We start from the raw sequence: 15,845 nt of genomic DNA on the forward strand, positions 1-15,845 counted from the left end.
TGTGTACACTCTTAGCTTGTTGAAGAAAGGTAAGCATTGAGTTTCTTAAATTCTAATTACACAAAGATTGAACATCATTCTCCTTCTCTTGTTTCTTTATACAACCACTGTTTCCTTCAATCTCAGTGGCTATGTGATTTATCACAGCTGCATTGTTCATTTTTTGGGATAATTTTTGCCTTTGAAAGTGGGGTGAGAACCCATGTTTGTGGTAACAAGTATCTAAAAGGTGCCTTGTCTTATGACAATATGAACATGTTTTAGAGGAGCTCCTTTCACCACCTTTCAGTTCTTCCTGCTCATCCCCCTCGTCCTCTTTCTTTAGGGACATAGTTGTTAAGATTGTGTACTGAATTGGCCACTGTAGCCAAGGTTGCGAGAACCGAACTGGTCACTAAACCGGTCAAGTGACTGGTTCAATGGTTTAAAGGTTCAACCGGTCAAGTGACTGGTTCAATGGTTTAAAGGTTCAACTGGAGTTCAACCGGGGTTCAACCGGTATTATAAATATAAAATAAAATTATTAAAAAATTTTAATATATAATTTTAAATATTTAAATTCAATAATTTTTAAACTAATAAAATTTAAAATTTTATAATTTTACATAATAAATTGTCCATAATTTATAATTAAAAGTTCATAAATAACTTCAAACATCAATCTTTATAACTAATAAAAATCAAAATGCACTTAAATCACAAAGAAATAATGTTCAACGGTTCAACCACAAACAATTATTCCAATTTCATAAAAATTATAAAAATAAAAAATATGAATAGAATAAAAAAAATTAACAATAAAAATTATAATGTTCTACAATAACAATATCAGATTTGTTGAATACAATTGCTTGTGATGTTCTCCTTCTCATTCTCCTACAAATTTTCAAACCACATCAATTGGGAAAATTAGTACAAAAACAAAGAATAACAACAAATAAACTAAATATTCATAATCATAAATGATATAAAGCAAGAGTTATTATTATTATCATCCACTTGCATTGAGAATTTCACCAACATTGAAACTAGAAACTTTGACAAACCCAGTACAGAGGAACTTGCTTGGAATTTTCAATGCAAAACAATTTGAAACACTCTTTCCAGCATACTTCAAAGTTCAAAGAAGTGTATAAATTTGAACAAAAAATTTACAAGAAAGAAACGTAATTTGTGCTCCTGAAAGATGTGAAATAATGAAAAACAATTTTACCATACCACCACCAACAATTCAGATTCAACGAAAATCAGCAACCAAAATTAACAACTCAGAATCATAAAAACCAGCATAAACAACTCAGAATTAACATAAACAACTCATAATCAGAAAAAATTCTAGCATTAACAATGTTCATCAACAACGCAGAATCAGAAATATCAACGGCCAACAACTCAAAAATCAGAAGAAATAAAATTAACAAAATAACCAAAAATAAATTGAGGCAGTAGTGCTTACCGGCGGCGAGGGAGGAAAGACGGTGACGGCGCGGTGAATACTCCACAGCCGAGCAGAGAGACACGTCCCAGTGAGAAAGAGAGAGACAGAGAGAGCTCGGAGCCTCGAATAGAGAGAGAACTCGAAGAGAGAGATGGACACCAACAAATCGAGAACAGACGACGATGGAGAAGCCCTTCGCGGCGGCGTCGCCAACAGTTCCGAACATGCACTTGACGTCGAGGAGAAGAGGATCGAGAAGCGAGCAGACCTTCCACGAGCGAAGACGGCACCCAAGTCTGTCTTTGCCGGCGGCGACAACACCGTCTATCGGAAGAGAAGAGCTCGGCGATGGGATAGGGTTGGGTTCCTACGCCGTTAGGGTTTGGGTTTGCCAAGAGAGAGAGAAAGAGAAAGGGGCAGGGGTGGGTGAGGGCCTGAGGTTCTGAATGTTTGAATTTTTCTCTTTTTTTACATATATATATATATATATATCACTGAACCGGGAAAAAACTGAGCGGTTCGAGCGGTTCACCGGTTAACCGCCGGTTTGACCGGTTTTTAAGCCGGTTTTTTGCAGAACGGTTCTTCACAGCAACCGAACCGGATAAATGACCGGTTTCCGGTTAATCCGGTCGAACTGGCCGGTCCGGTTCGGTTTTCAGAACAATGACTGTAGCAAAATATTTAACTGATGTGTGAGCATTTTGTACCTATTTTTTCTTATTTTCTAGCCAGTTTTAGTTAGAATTTATTAAGGTTTATACTATTTTAGTGCAAAAAACCTCTTTCGATGCTACTTTGAGTTGTTTTAGTATTTTTATGATTTCAGGTAAAATTCGGAACAAGTTGGCAGAATTTTGTGCGAAAAAGAGAAGAATTAAAGCAACCCTCTTGGGTGCCAAACGCTAAGCTGGCATTTAGCGCCAACCACCAGGTCAAAATAGAAACGTTGCTTCCCCTTGTGGGTGCTAAAGTAGGGCAATCTGTCTGCTTTGTCATGCCTAATAATGACTAAAGTAGTAACTAGTGAGTTTTTTTATTTATGATAAATGACAGATTATATTTTGTTTAGAGTTGTGAACATTGGAATGCTTGTGGTATCGTAAGAATATAAAAGGGATAAGTATGATTTTGGTCCCTAACGTAGAGGCCGAAAATTTATTTCGTCTCCGGCCTTTTTTTCGCTACAAAATGGTCCCCAAGGTTTCAGTTTGTTTTAAAATCGTCATTCGAACCAAAATGCCCCTATCCCTTCTTCCCCGAAATCATGCAAAGCACCAGCAGAAACAAGCATAAGCACCACCACCACCACCACTACCACCACACCCACCACCTACCACCACCACCACCACCATCATCATCATCATCATCATCACCATGGATAATGAAATCATAAGAACTCAGAACCAGAACTACCACCACCACCCCCCACCTACTGCCACTCCATCACCATTTGCATCACACCAACCAAAACTCAGAAAATCAACATCATCGTTGTCATCCTCATCAGAACCCAGAACTCAGATCCAGGACTCAAATTCAGAAAAACAAGAACTCAACTCAGAAAATCATCATTATCATCAAGAACCCAAAATCCAGAACTCAAACAAATCCAAAACTCAAACTCAAAAAAATAAGAACTCAACTCAAAAAATCATCATCATCATCATAACCTATAACTTAGAATCTAAAACTCAAACTCAGAAATAGAAACCCAGAACTCAAACTCAAAAAACAAGAACCCAAAACTCAGAAAATAATCATCATCGTCGTCATCATTAGAGTTCTGGAGGAGGCGAGGGCGACGACGTCGGCGAGGGCGAGGACGAGGAGCAGAAACGGCTCAACCCTCGCAGTGAGATCCAGCAACAAAGACTGAACGACAAGCAGCAGGAGCGGCGGCGTGAGGGCGAGGCGGCGACGACGAGGGCGAGGAGCAGCGTCGGCGAGGAGCGGTGAGGATCAGCGTCGGCGAGGAGCGGCAGCGGCAAGGAGCGGCAGCGGCGAGGACCCCTTATCTCCCCCCTCCTCCCCGTTTCTCGTACCCCCTTTCTTTCTCTCCCTACCCCCGCTTCTCTGTATCTCTTTCTTTCCTCTTTTTTTATTTATTTTATATTTATTTTATTTTATAATTCTTTTAATGAGGGGTAATTTGGTAATAAAAAAATAAAATAGGTAAAAATGACGATTTTAAAACAAACTGAAACCTTTGGGACTATTTTATAGCGAAAAAAAGGTCGGGGACAAAATAAATTTTTAACCTCTACGTTAGGGACCAAAATCATACTTATCCCAATATAAAATTATATGATAAGAATGACAAAATACGATTATAATTACATAAATATTGGTGGTATTGTTTGTGTTTAGGATAAAGAGATAATATGTAATAAGAATAGTCTATTTTTAAATAGTAAATCTGTAATAAAAGATAAAATCAAAAAATTAAAAAATATTCTGTGACACTTTAAAAATATGTTTGGGGTTTAAAATAATTTTATCAGGCACCCAAACTATAATAATTGACTAGGATCGCCTTAAGAAGAAGATGATGTTGAAAAAGAAGTTGTAAAGAGTAAATCGTATAGTTGTTTATTGTTAAAATAATAAATGTAATTAAATGATAAAAATATTGGTGCAAGGATTTATTTTTATTATAAAATAAAAAATATTTTTTTCTAAAAAGAAAATAAAAATATATTATTTATTGAAATTTACTTTTTTTTTGTTTTGTAACTGCAATTTTTTTCTGCAATTTACTTAATAATTAAATGAGTTGTGTGCTTCGTAGCCCAATTAGATGTATTTTTATACTATTTAAATTCTATTGGTATATTTTATTTTTTAAATTAATATAATTTTATTCAAGTAATTTAAAATCTTTTATTTAGATAGTTTGAGTTATCCTAACTCTTTGAACACTTTTCTTCACATATTTATTATTATTATTATTATTATTATTATTATTATTATTATTATTATTATTATTATTAAACGAAGACAAAGTATCCCAATCAATTTATTTTGCAAAGAATAATCCAGCCGTAAAAAATATTACAAAGCCCGAAATAAAAAGTCCAAAAATTTTTAATCATAATTATTAATACAAAATATATTTATCTGATTAATGCTCTTTTATCTATGAGTAACATCCTGCAATTTCTGTTTTTAGTCAGGATTATCATTCTTTAAGAAACTACTTAACACGTATTCACCAGCCTGTTTATTCACATTTCTTCAGCAAATAAAAAAAATTATATATGCTGCATCTATGGTGGCTAAGTTAATGGTGATTATAAATGACTATAAATTTCCAAACAAATAAAGGAGTGACATTTGGCAATAGAAAAAAGCTGATTAAAATTTCAGTTACGTTCAAATCATGCTTATGACTAATTGAAGAAATGTATTTCACTTAAATACATGGATAAGACAAATTTTATGTCAGAGCTAACGGAGCGATGGTGGTATGGTACAAGATGATGGAAGCGACAGCGGCAAAAAAAAAGGAAAAATTGAGTATTGAGTAAATAAAAACAGAGCCTCCGATTATTACAGGAAACAGAAGAAGCAATCTCATCAAAGAAGAGGTGCGGAGGCAGATGGGTGACAATGGCCATGGATACCGATTGCTGGAACTGTAGCAAGAAGTCCCGTCAAAATAAAGATCGCATTCGGTTCCATGTAATTTCAGGTAGAAGAAGACATCTCTCACCAACTTGAGGCTGTTACTTGTAGTGGCAAACCAAATTCGGTAGCTAGGCTAAATTCAAGAAGAGGAATTATATGATTAGATGATATTTTTTTTACTCTAAACTCCCATTTTTTCTTTGTTAGTATATTGTTTTGTTGATGCTGAGAAATTAAGACAAAAAAAAAAGATAAAAATTTATTGTGCCAATCAAAACTATGGTCAACAAACATTCTATCTTTCATGTGTTGCATTGTAATTTGTCAGTCACTTAAAGTGACCATAGTCATGTGACAAAAATGGCCATCAGAAAATGCATCATATATATATATATAATGGAAAGATGAGAGAAAAGTGTATATTATTGAAGAATAAAGTTGGATTATTGATTTCAAACTCTAATATTTTTTAATTAATTTTTTAAATATATTTTTATATATGAGTGTATTTTTTACTAAAAGCTTTATATAAAAACTCTATATGTGAGCTCTTCTTTGGTAGAGTAAAAAATGAATTAATTTTCAACTCTTAACATGCATCTATTTGAAGAAAATGTGATTGTGCTAGTTAAAATTTTTTGAATTTTTACAAAATTTGATTGTAATGTTCATTTGATAAATTGATAAAAATTATGGGTCATTGTTGATTTTCTGTATCTTTTTTTCTCTTTCTAATCCAAATCAAGTGTATCCATGATATGAGTTAGTATTTGAATTTCTGCATGCTTAAACTTCTTTAATTGATTTTACCTTTAATATAATATGAAATTTACATAAATATCACTCTTTATTTATCTAATAATATTAGTTAATAATAATAAATTAATTTATATATTTTGTTAAATTTTTACTAAATAAATTTATAAACTACAATAAAAAAATAACAAAATATAATTCTAATAAAAAAATTATTAATTCTCTAAGATTATTTATATAAAAATTAATCACATTAAATTAACTATTATGTATTTATGTATAAATATAATTAGGGCAAATGACCTATTTAAAATAAACAAAAACGTTTACTAAATTACAACAATGGGAAAATTGATACGTGGGTGTCTTGTTTCACTATCTATATAAACCGTGGGACCCAACCACGGTTCATAGTTATACATAAACCGTGGCTGGCAGGGAGGTTTTACTTGAAAGAAAAGCTCAACGTAAACCGTCGTAGGTAGCCACGGTTTTCCCTTGGTAAATGAAAGAGAGAAACCGCTGGAAGCAGCCACGATTTATGAAGATAAATGTGTATAAAACATGGCTGACAGCAACGGTTTATGAAGGACCTCCAATGGGCATAAACCCTTGTAAGCTAGCACGGTTTATGAGGATGGAAATTCTATATATAGGTGAGTGAGATTCAAGCTGGTGAAGAGATCATTATCACAATGTCAAGTGAGGAAGAGAGTGTTCTTGTCTTAGTGCATTGCTCTGGGAAAATCAAAAGAAGCAAAAAATATGGTGTGAAGTTCACTGACAGAGAACCATTGAGTGTATTCATTAGTTCATCAAGCACTTTATCGGATGTGAAGAACAGCATCTTGCAGAAGTTTGGGGTATTTAGGAGCAAGTTGGTGAAGAAGATATTCTACAAGATTCCCATCGCTGTAGTCTCGAACGGTGTTCAGTATGATACATTCGTGTTAGCGGCTGACGAAGATATTAGGGTTCTATTTCATTGTATTAGGAGTTTTTCGGAGGTCAGAATACACGAGCTGTATGCGAAGTTGGAGGTTGCTGTCGATAGTTCTGGGGCATCGGCTCCAGTTCATAGCTCGACTGCCGTAGGCGGTGCGTCTTGTTCGATGCCTGCGGTCCGGCCATCTGTTTCGCAGGTTGCATCCCCTTCCTTCACAGCTGATTTAGAACAAACGGAGGCAGTTGGTTCTATATCTTTGGCTAATCCTGGGGTCTGGCAGCAGGCATTTGAGGGGGACACAGGTCGTGCCATAGTTGATGAAGTTCAAGGCTTCGGGGAACCTGATCGAGTAGAGAATGCAATGCGGGACGATGACTCTAACCAGGAGCCTGTAAATATCTTTGGGGACAGCGATGATGACACAGGTGGTAATCTACATGCACAACAAGCGCCTTCAAGTTCTGGCATACAGCAGTACCCTCCACACTTCTCCACTCTAAACTTGGAGGCTCTGGGTTAAGAGCCGGCGGGAGTTGCTACAATTGGGGGTACATCTACAGAATTTCAGATTGGGCAATCGTTCCAGAATAAAGATGAAGCTGTTCTGAGTGTGAAGGACTATAACATCCGTCGAGGTGTTGAGTACCGAGTGTTGGAATCGGACCATCTAAAGTATCATGGAAAATGCAAGGAGTTCGGTAAAAGTTGTAGTTGGCTGATTCGGATATCGCTCCGTGCACGAAAGGGCACTTGAGAGGTTAGGAGGTACAATAGTCCCCACACTTGCTTAGCCACCTCTATTTCCAGTGATCACCGTCAGCTTTATTACCATGTTATCTGTGCGAGGATTTTTCCATTGGTTAGTGCGGATGCTGTAGTACCGATAAAGGTGTTGCAACAAGCAACTGAAGCTGATTACGGCTTCAAGCCCAGTTACTAGAAGGTTTGGATGGCAAAACAGAAGGCAGTTGCACAAATATATGGAGACTGGAAAGAGTCTTATGCAGAGTTGCCACGTTGGATGCTAGGGGTGCAGTTGACGATGCCCGGGACAGTTACTGTGTTGAAGACCTCTCCTGTTCGAGTTGGAGATCAGCTTGATGAGTCAACAGTGTACTTTCATCGTCTGTTCTGGACATTTCCACCTTGCGTTGAGGCCTTCTAACATTGTAAGCCGCTTGTGAGTATTGACGGTACCCACTTGTACGGCAAGTATGGACAAATAACCCTATCCACCTGGTGCCACTTAACCGCGGCAAAATAAATCAAGCTAGTTACCGCCGTCCGTAGCCTGCGGTGCTCGTCAACTAGTATCTCCGGATGAACAACAGCTGCCACCTCGGGAGAGGAATACGGCTCCCACGCGATCTGCATCGCATAATGAAATGTTACGTAAAAGAAATAGTCTAACAAGGAAGAAATAATTGTAACAACGATAACTAAATGACTCACATCATGGACACGTAATCTATCCAAACATAGGCGTGCAGCCACCACTCTTTGATCCACTGCATCATTTCTCGGTAGATACTCAACCCACCTACAAGTTTCATTCAAAGAATGTCATAACCGGTAACACCACATGTAAATGAACAAGTTGTGGACCTAAAATAATATATCCGTACCTGGATGCAAGTGGAAACCCGAATATGTTGAAACCACTAGGCCTCAAACTCGGAAACCTCCAAAAAATCCAAGACTGTAGAAGCTGCAGTGGCCCCGCCAAGTTTACAATGTTTCTCTTTGTCTCACGACAAAGACATCTGTACAACTAGGCCAGCGCCGCCGAGCCCCAGCTATATCTACTCAAGTCCTCCAACGATGTCACGTAAGGCAACCAGCGAAGGTGGACACAGTTTGCGTTCTTGTTCGCAAACAGCTGAGACGACAACAACATCATAATATAGGCACGCGCGTATATACGCACGATGTCGTCAGTAGCATCTGCTGGGAGAACCCGAAACCGCTCATGGAACCATGTGTAGCACACTGTCATCTGCTTGACTTTATTCTGTGGAGGTAACTCCCCAAACAACTCGCAGAACCACACCCATGCCGGTCTTCCATTTTCCATCAGATTCTCAAACTCACTCAGCCACGCACTCACAGGCTTCCCATCGATCGGCAAACCCAGCTGATAGGCCACGTCTTCCAAGGTAACCGTACACTCCCCAAAGGGCATGTGAAAGGTGTGGGTCTCAGGACGCCACCTCTCAATGAATGCGCTAAGTAGAGGCTCATCAACCCAGAACCACTGACTGTTCAGCCTAACCAAGTGATACAAGCCTGCGGTCTCCAGATACGGTATAATACGGTCGTGTAAAGGCATATTCTGTTATCTCCTAACACCGCTAATAACCCTAGTAGGCTGCAAAAAGATGGATAACGAAATCTCAACATACAACAATACTAACAACTTCCACTAATATCAATAATAATAATAATAACCATAATAACAACAGCGAAAACAATACTAACAAGTCAAACTAGAAAAATAATTTTAACAATAACAAAAATTAGAAAAATAATAAAAATAAAAAACTCACATTTATGATAACAATAACATTTTCCATAATAATAGTTATAATACTAATAACACAACTAGCATTAATAATAACAACATTAAACAAAATAATAATAAAAAGGTCGTTTAACCAACCTCTTCGTCGATATATCCAGCCACATGCGCGACGCCATTTAACCGGTACATGCGAGCTTCTTCTTCCATCGGTCCGCCACTCATCTGGTTCAGAATCTCAAACCAGGTCCTAAACCACAAAACTATCTGAATTCTCTCTCAGCCACCAACCTTCTCCAAATTTTTGAAACCTCACAAATGATCCGCCCTCACCAACCACGACTTCCATATTTATACCTGCACACTCATAAACCGTGGCTGCCTCTAGTGTTTTATGCACAAACCATTTTTTTCATAAACGGTGGCTGCCTCCCACAGTTTATATGTTGCTTTCTCCACTAGTAAACCGTGGTTGCCACCCATGGTTTACTTTCAAATGCCCTTCAACCTAAAACTTGGCTAGCAGGCATGGTTTATATTCATTTAGAAACTGTGCTAATCTCCCACGGTTTCTATAAAAAATAAAACAAGACATAAATGTATGCACTTTCCAATTGTTGTAATCAGGTAAAGATTTTTTACAATTATTTTAAATATTGCCCTATATATTATTTTATTTATTTTTAATATATATTTTATATAAATAACTCATTTTTTAAGTGTATACTATACATACTATGGTGTTAGTTTAGTTATGAATCATATATTGATGCATACCTTACCACAAAATAAATAGAATAAAAGTTTAACCTGATTATTAAAATTATCGAAATGATATTCTTCCATTTTAAAGAGCGTAGCGAGAATGAGGAAAACTTAAAACATCACTTAAAATAAAACAAAAAAATAAATATATACTGAAATAGGTTATTAAAAAAAATTTATTGGACACTTTTATCTTTAACTAAATTTTATTGAGTAAATAATGAAATTTATTCTAAAAGATCATTTGTTCTTTAAATTAATTTTTGAAAGATTTTTTTAATCAAATTCATTTTTTAAAAATTTTAAATTAGTCACATTAGTCTTTTTGTCATTTTCATTATTGATGACGTCCAAATTTATTGGTGTGATACTATATTGACCATAGTATACTCCTGACTATCCTAATTGACTGTTTATATGCTAAGTTTATACAATTAGATTAAATCAACTCTAAATTAAACAAGATTTTTGAGATATTGAAATTTCTTAAATTAAAATTGATTTGGTCTAATTTCATGAATTTATCATGTTAGCACTTAATTAGGATTATTTGATGTCTGTTGTGACATTACTTAAGGTATCATACCAACTTAAGACGAATTTGCATAGTTAGCAGAATCGGACCGGACTGGCCGGTTCGACCGAAAAACCGGTAAATCGAACCTTATACCGGTCCGGTCCAAGGATAAGTCCGTTCAAGGCCGAGAACCGGAATGAACCAGTTAAACTCGGAACGAACCGGCCAAAACTGGCCCGGACCGAACCGCTCGGACCCAACCGAAGGCGAAGCTACGACGCATCTGGATTCTGCAAGTCCACCATGCTCTCCTCATGATCCAGCGTGCCAAGTGTCAAAGCTTTGTGTTTTTTGGAAAATTTTTCAAAGTGGCTACAATGGGGTTCGAACTTGTCACATGAAGGATGTAAGTAGGACGCCCATGCCACCAAGCTGCATTGCTTGTTGCCAACCTATATCCAAATTATAATACATATAGTAACTTTTTATTATACTTATATTCAATTAATTTTAATTTTAAAGTCCCTCATTTTTAAATCAATTATATTTTATTTAACTATAAATTTTATTAATATATATATATATATTAAGATAAACAAAAAAATTATTAATCACAAATTATTTTTTCTTTTCATGATTATATGATATCTATTAATGTTATTTTTTTAAATAAATACTTGTAGTATATAATAATAAGTAAAGACTCACGTGCAATTGTCTTCATATGAAGTTGATAGTTAAAAATCATTAAATGATATTTAGTTAAACTTATCAAATCATCTAACTATTTTTAAATATCAACTTCACATAAAAATTAACTGTATGTAAGTTTTTATTTATAATAATATAATAATACAATAAATATAAATTAATTAATAAAGTATTAAAATTTAAAAATGATAACTATTTTTATAAAAACAAAATAAAAGTACTTATAATAAAGAAAAAATAATTAAATTTTATATAATTATTTAATTATACCGGGTTAACCGGTTCAACCAGTGACCCATCAGTTGAACCAATAACCCAGTGATCTAGTAACCTCACCGGTTCGATCACCGGTTCGGTTCTGATAACTATGCGAATTTGATTATTTATTTAAATTTATTGTATTTGGGGTCCTAAAATTATTAACAGAGGAACCTATTCGTATTGGTTACTTTAATAAAATTTGAGAACCTAATTGGAAATGAAAATTTTTGTTTGAGAATTTTTGGAAATTTATTTGAGTACTAGTGTATGTTCCCGTGTCTTACACGGGATAATACATAAAATTATATAAATTTTTTATTAAATTTAAATAAAAATGTGCATAGTAATTATTATTATAAATATTTTACAACTTAAAAATACTAAAAATAATTAATATTTATTTTAATCAATTTAAATTTATTGAATGATCATCTCATTGGCCCGCTTAAGCAAATATTTGGAGTTTGAATCTCGCCTTGTGTGTATCACAATCCATTAGTTAGCGACATACCCTTAATAAATAGAGCATCAATATGTGGTGGATTAATTCTCGACTTGCCAAGTTAGGAAATCCATAGAAAAAAATTGTATTTGTCTTTAAAATAGATTAATTTTTCATTAATAAAAATACTTATTTATTGTTGTCTTTGTTGAAATTTACTTGGGATAATTTTATTTATTGCTATCGTATTCATTCTTGAAATCAAAATAATATGATCAACATTATTACTTGTTAAAACTTTACATTTTATGAAATAATTTTTAAATTTTTAAATTCATAAACTTATGTCATTACAAAAGTTATTAGATCGATTAATATGTTTTGGTAATATGGTGTATCGAAACACTATCGTTGAGTATTAGTTAGTGTGAAAAGAAACCGATAGCAACTTTTGTTATTCAATATATAATTTATTCTATTGAAAAATAAATTAATATGGTAATGAGGACTCAGGGGAGTGTGAGAAACCCACTTTTCATCCCTCATTTCTATTAAAAAAAAATGTCCTCGTTCTTTCTCTATCATTGCAAGTTCCTATTTAATTACCCCTTAGAGAACGTAGATCTCTTCGGGTATCTACGAATATTCTTTGAAAATTTTTTAAAAAATTAACACAAAAAGACATAATATAATAAATCATAAAATAATCAATTCAATATAATTCAACATAATTTATAACATATTCGTTATGAAAAATAACATTTCAAAAGGAGAAAACATAAAAAAAATAATCCAACATAATAATATAACATAATTTTTTAGGATGATACTGAGCGATATAGTGACGGACTTGATGAGAGGTAGAGAAAGTGAGTTAGAGAGAGAGGATCAAGGCTAAGAATGAGGCTGGAAGAAAAAGAAAAAATTCGAATTGAAGGCAGAAATTAGGATTACTAAATTCAAAAAATGGATTTACGTATATATAAATTAGGATAAATTAATAATTTTATATTTGCGTATATTTAATAAGTTTCATGGGGCGCGTACTTATGTCCGTTCCCCTATTAAGAGTGGCAAACGGGAAAGTCCGTCATGTCTCGTCAAAAGCCCGCCCCACCTAGTAAGACGGTCCTGAATTTTCCCCTTGCCCGCCTAATGGTAGGCTGGCGGGATCTCCTTTTTTTTATAAGGCATTAAATATTAAACAATATATATAATTTCACAATAATTTTAATAAATTTATAATTTCTAAAAACATAAAAAAATTATAATTTTTAAATTCATGTACATTAACGTCTTTATAATTATAAATGTGTAATAAATATAATTATAAATATTTTTTTTGAACAAAATAATAAAACCAGCATTGTTCAAATCCAAACAAATATTATCCAAAATATAACTTAAAACTTCTTTAATTATCATCTTCATCAATTTGTAGATCAATAACATCATAGAAATTTGTAAACAAATGGCTCTACCAAAATAAAAGCTTAGCCCAGCGAGAAAGCCTGCCCCGCCCTGCCGAAGCCCGCCAAATTCCGTGGATTAGGCGGTGCAGGGTAGGCAAAATTTTTAAGTTTGGTGGCCATAAATTTTCGGTCCAACCCGCATTTTTTAGCGGGTTATACGACCAGCTCGACAGATTTCGACTCGTTTGCCACCCCTAGTCCCCATTCATTTTCGCATGACAGGTCGTGAGGATTTTAGGAGTCCCCATCTAGCTCCAAAATGCGAGTAATTCCTGCAAATACCCGTTTCGGCTGTTTTTGTGATCATCCTTATTGCTAGCATTCATTGGTTCGTGACATGGAGCTATTCTAGCCACTCAATAAATTCTTAGATAATCAAAGTTTAGGTTATCTCATTTTTATAAAGTTACATATATCCTTGTTATAACAATATTAATAAAAGATAAATGGATAAACACTAAACTATTGTTTGGATATAAGATAAAAAATAAGAGGAAAGAAAATGAAAAGAAAAGTATTTTTTGTGTGCTGTTTAGATGAAAAAAAAATGAATGAAAAGAAAATAGAGAAAAAAATTTCTTTTGCTTGAATGGAAGGAAAAGTAAGAAGAGAAAAAATTATAATAGAGAAAAATTATATTAATGTTTTTATATATTATATATAAATTATATTTCAAATGGTAACTCTGTATTTTTATCCATGTTTGCACTTTTGAATCAGTTTTCTTCGCAATTTTAAAGAAAAAAATTTACGTGAGCTTCATATACATTTTTATATTTTTCATTCAATTTCTTTGTTGAACCAAATAATAAAAAATTGATTTTTTATCCATTTTCTTCCCCAGCATGTTATTTCTCTACAAATTCTCCTAATCTAAACAATACATAAATATGTCACATTTTTTATATATATAACAATAATTAATATCACATATTAGGCTAATTTACGTTGATAAATCAAAGTCACCCTAAATTACCTGAATCCCCTAAATCCAATAACGTTGCCTAGTTGTCTCTATTTAAATCGAATTTAATGAATTCGAATTAGGATAATAAGTAATAAATTTAATTTATATTTAATAATTTACCTCTAACTTATGGTAAAAATATAAGATATGATGTAAAAAAAAACTAAAGCGTCATAAATTTTTTACTAACAATTTTTTTTTTATTTTTAGACACGTATCTATCTTTTTAAGTTATACATTTTGATTTATATAAATTAATGATAATTAAATGTAAAAAAATACTAATTAATAAAGGAACAAAATTTAAGATAAACATGTTCGGAACAAATTGAAAAAAATAAAGACTTTTAATTATGATCATTAATTATAATTACATATATTTACTTCAAGATTTATACTTCGAAAACACAGTATATTAATATTCTGTATTTTTATTTTTTAATTTTATACTATCACAAATATTAGTTAATCTCCAATAATGACAATAATTTTAAAAAAATAAACATAACTAAATTATCTTAGAATTATATAATAAATTTTAACATAACAAAAAAATATATAATTACCTAAAATATAATATTTGTGTAGTAACTGAAATTTAATTGTCAATATAAAGTAATATATAATATCATTTCATAATCAAATAAGTGTTTAAGCGAAGAACTTAATATTTATATAATAATATGACAAAATAAATTAAAATTTGAGTTTAATCATAGCAAGCGTTCAAGTTTAAATTTTTTTTAAATTAATTTATTTGTGTTAAAGTGAATTGCGCAATAAAAAATTCATAAAAATTTCATATATTAAAGTAGACAATAATTTATTTGTAAATATAAAAAGTGTATTGAATAAGTAAGACATTATTTTATTTTAATTTGGTCCATAATTCACATGATTTGAATTTAGCTCAATATATATGATTTGATTTGATTTGATTTAATTATTATTTGAAAATATCTCAGTTGCCTATTTTATTCATAGATTTATTATTTTAATGACTAATAAATTAATCAAATTAATTAATTAGTACACACAATAAATTTGGGTTAATAAATTTAAAAAAATAAATTAAAAATACTAACAGAATATTAAAATAAATAAATTAGAAAATACTACCAAATCAAATTGATATAAATTACAATAAATTATATAATATTTAAATATTTAATCAAATTAATTAGTTGATATAATTAATTTATCGTAATAACTTATAGTTAATGAGTTAAAAGAAATAAATCGAAAAACATTCTCAGAAACATGCTACGTCAGATTCATCATTAAGTACAAAAATTTGATTTTTATATAATAGAATAGATAAATTTAAATGCGTAATATTATTCTTATTAAAATTATCTAATTATATTTATGCAACTTAAACTTTTAGAGAAGATTATTAATGACATCTTATTGGTCAAAAAA

At 32.5% G+C, this 15,845-nt stretch overlaps 1 long non-coding RNA gene across 1 annotated transcript; it reads right to left on the bottom strand.

Moving 5' to 3' along the window:
* Window positions 1-645: 645 nt before the first annotated feature.
* LOC112717887 (uncharacterized) lies at window positions 646-1,899 on the bottom strand. The gene is made up of 2 exons (XR_011866871.1): window positions 1,457-1,899; window positions 646-876 (listed from the first exon to the last, which is right to left on the bottom strand). It is a non-coding gene; the product is annotated as an uncharacterized lncRNA (long non-coding RNA).
* Between the last annotated feature and the right edge of the window lie 13,946 nt (window positions 1,900-15,845).

Source organism: Arachis hypogaea, chromosome 10, assembly GCF_003086295.3.
Source record: "Arachis hypogaea cultivar Tifrunner chromosome 10, arahy.Tifrunner.gnm2.J5K5, whole genome shotgun sequence".
In the NCBI taxonomy this organism is placed as follows: domain Eukaryota; kingdom Viridiplantae; phylum Streptophyta; class Magnoliopsida; order Fabales; family Fabaceae; genus Arachis; species Arachis hypogaea.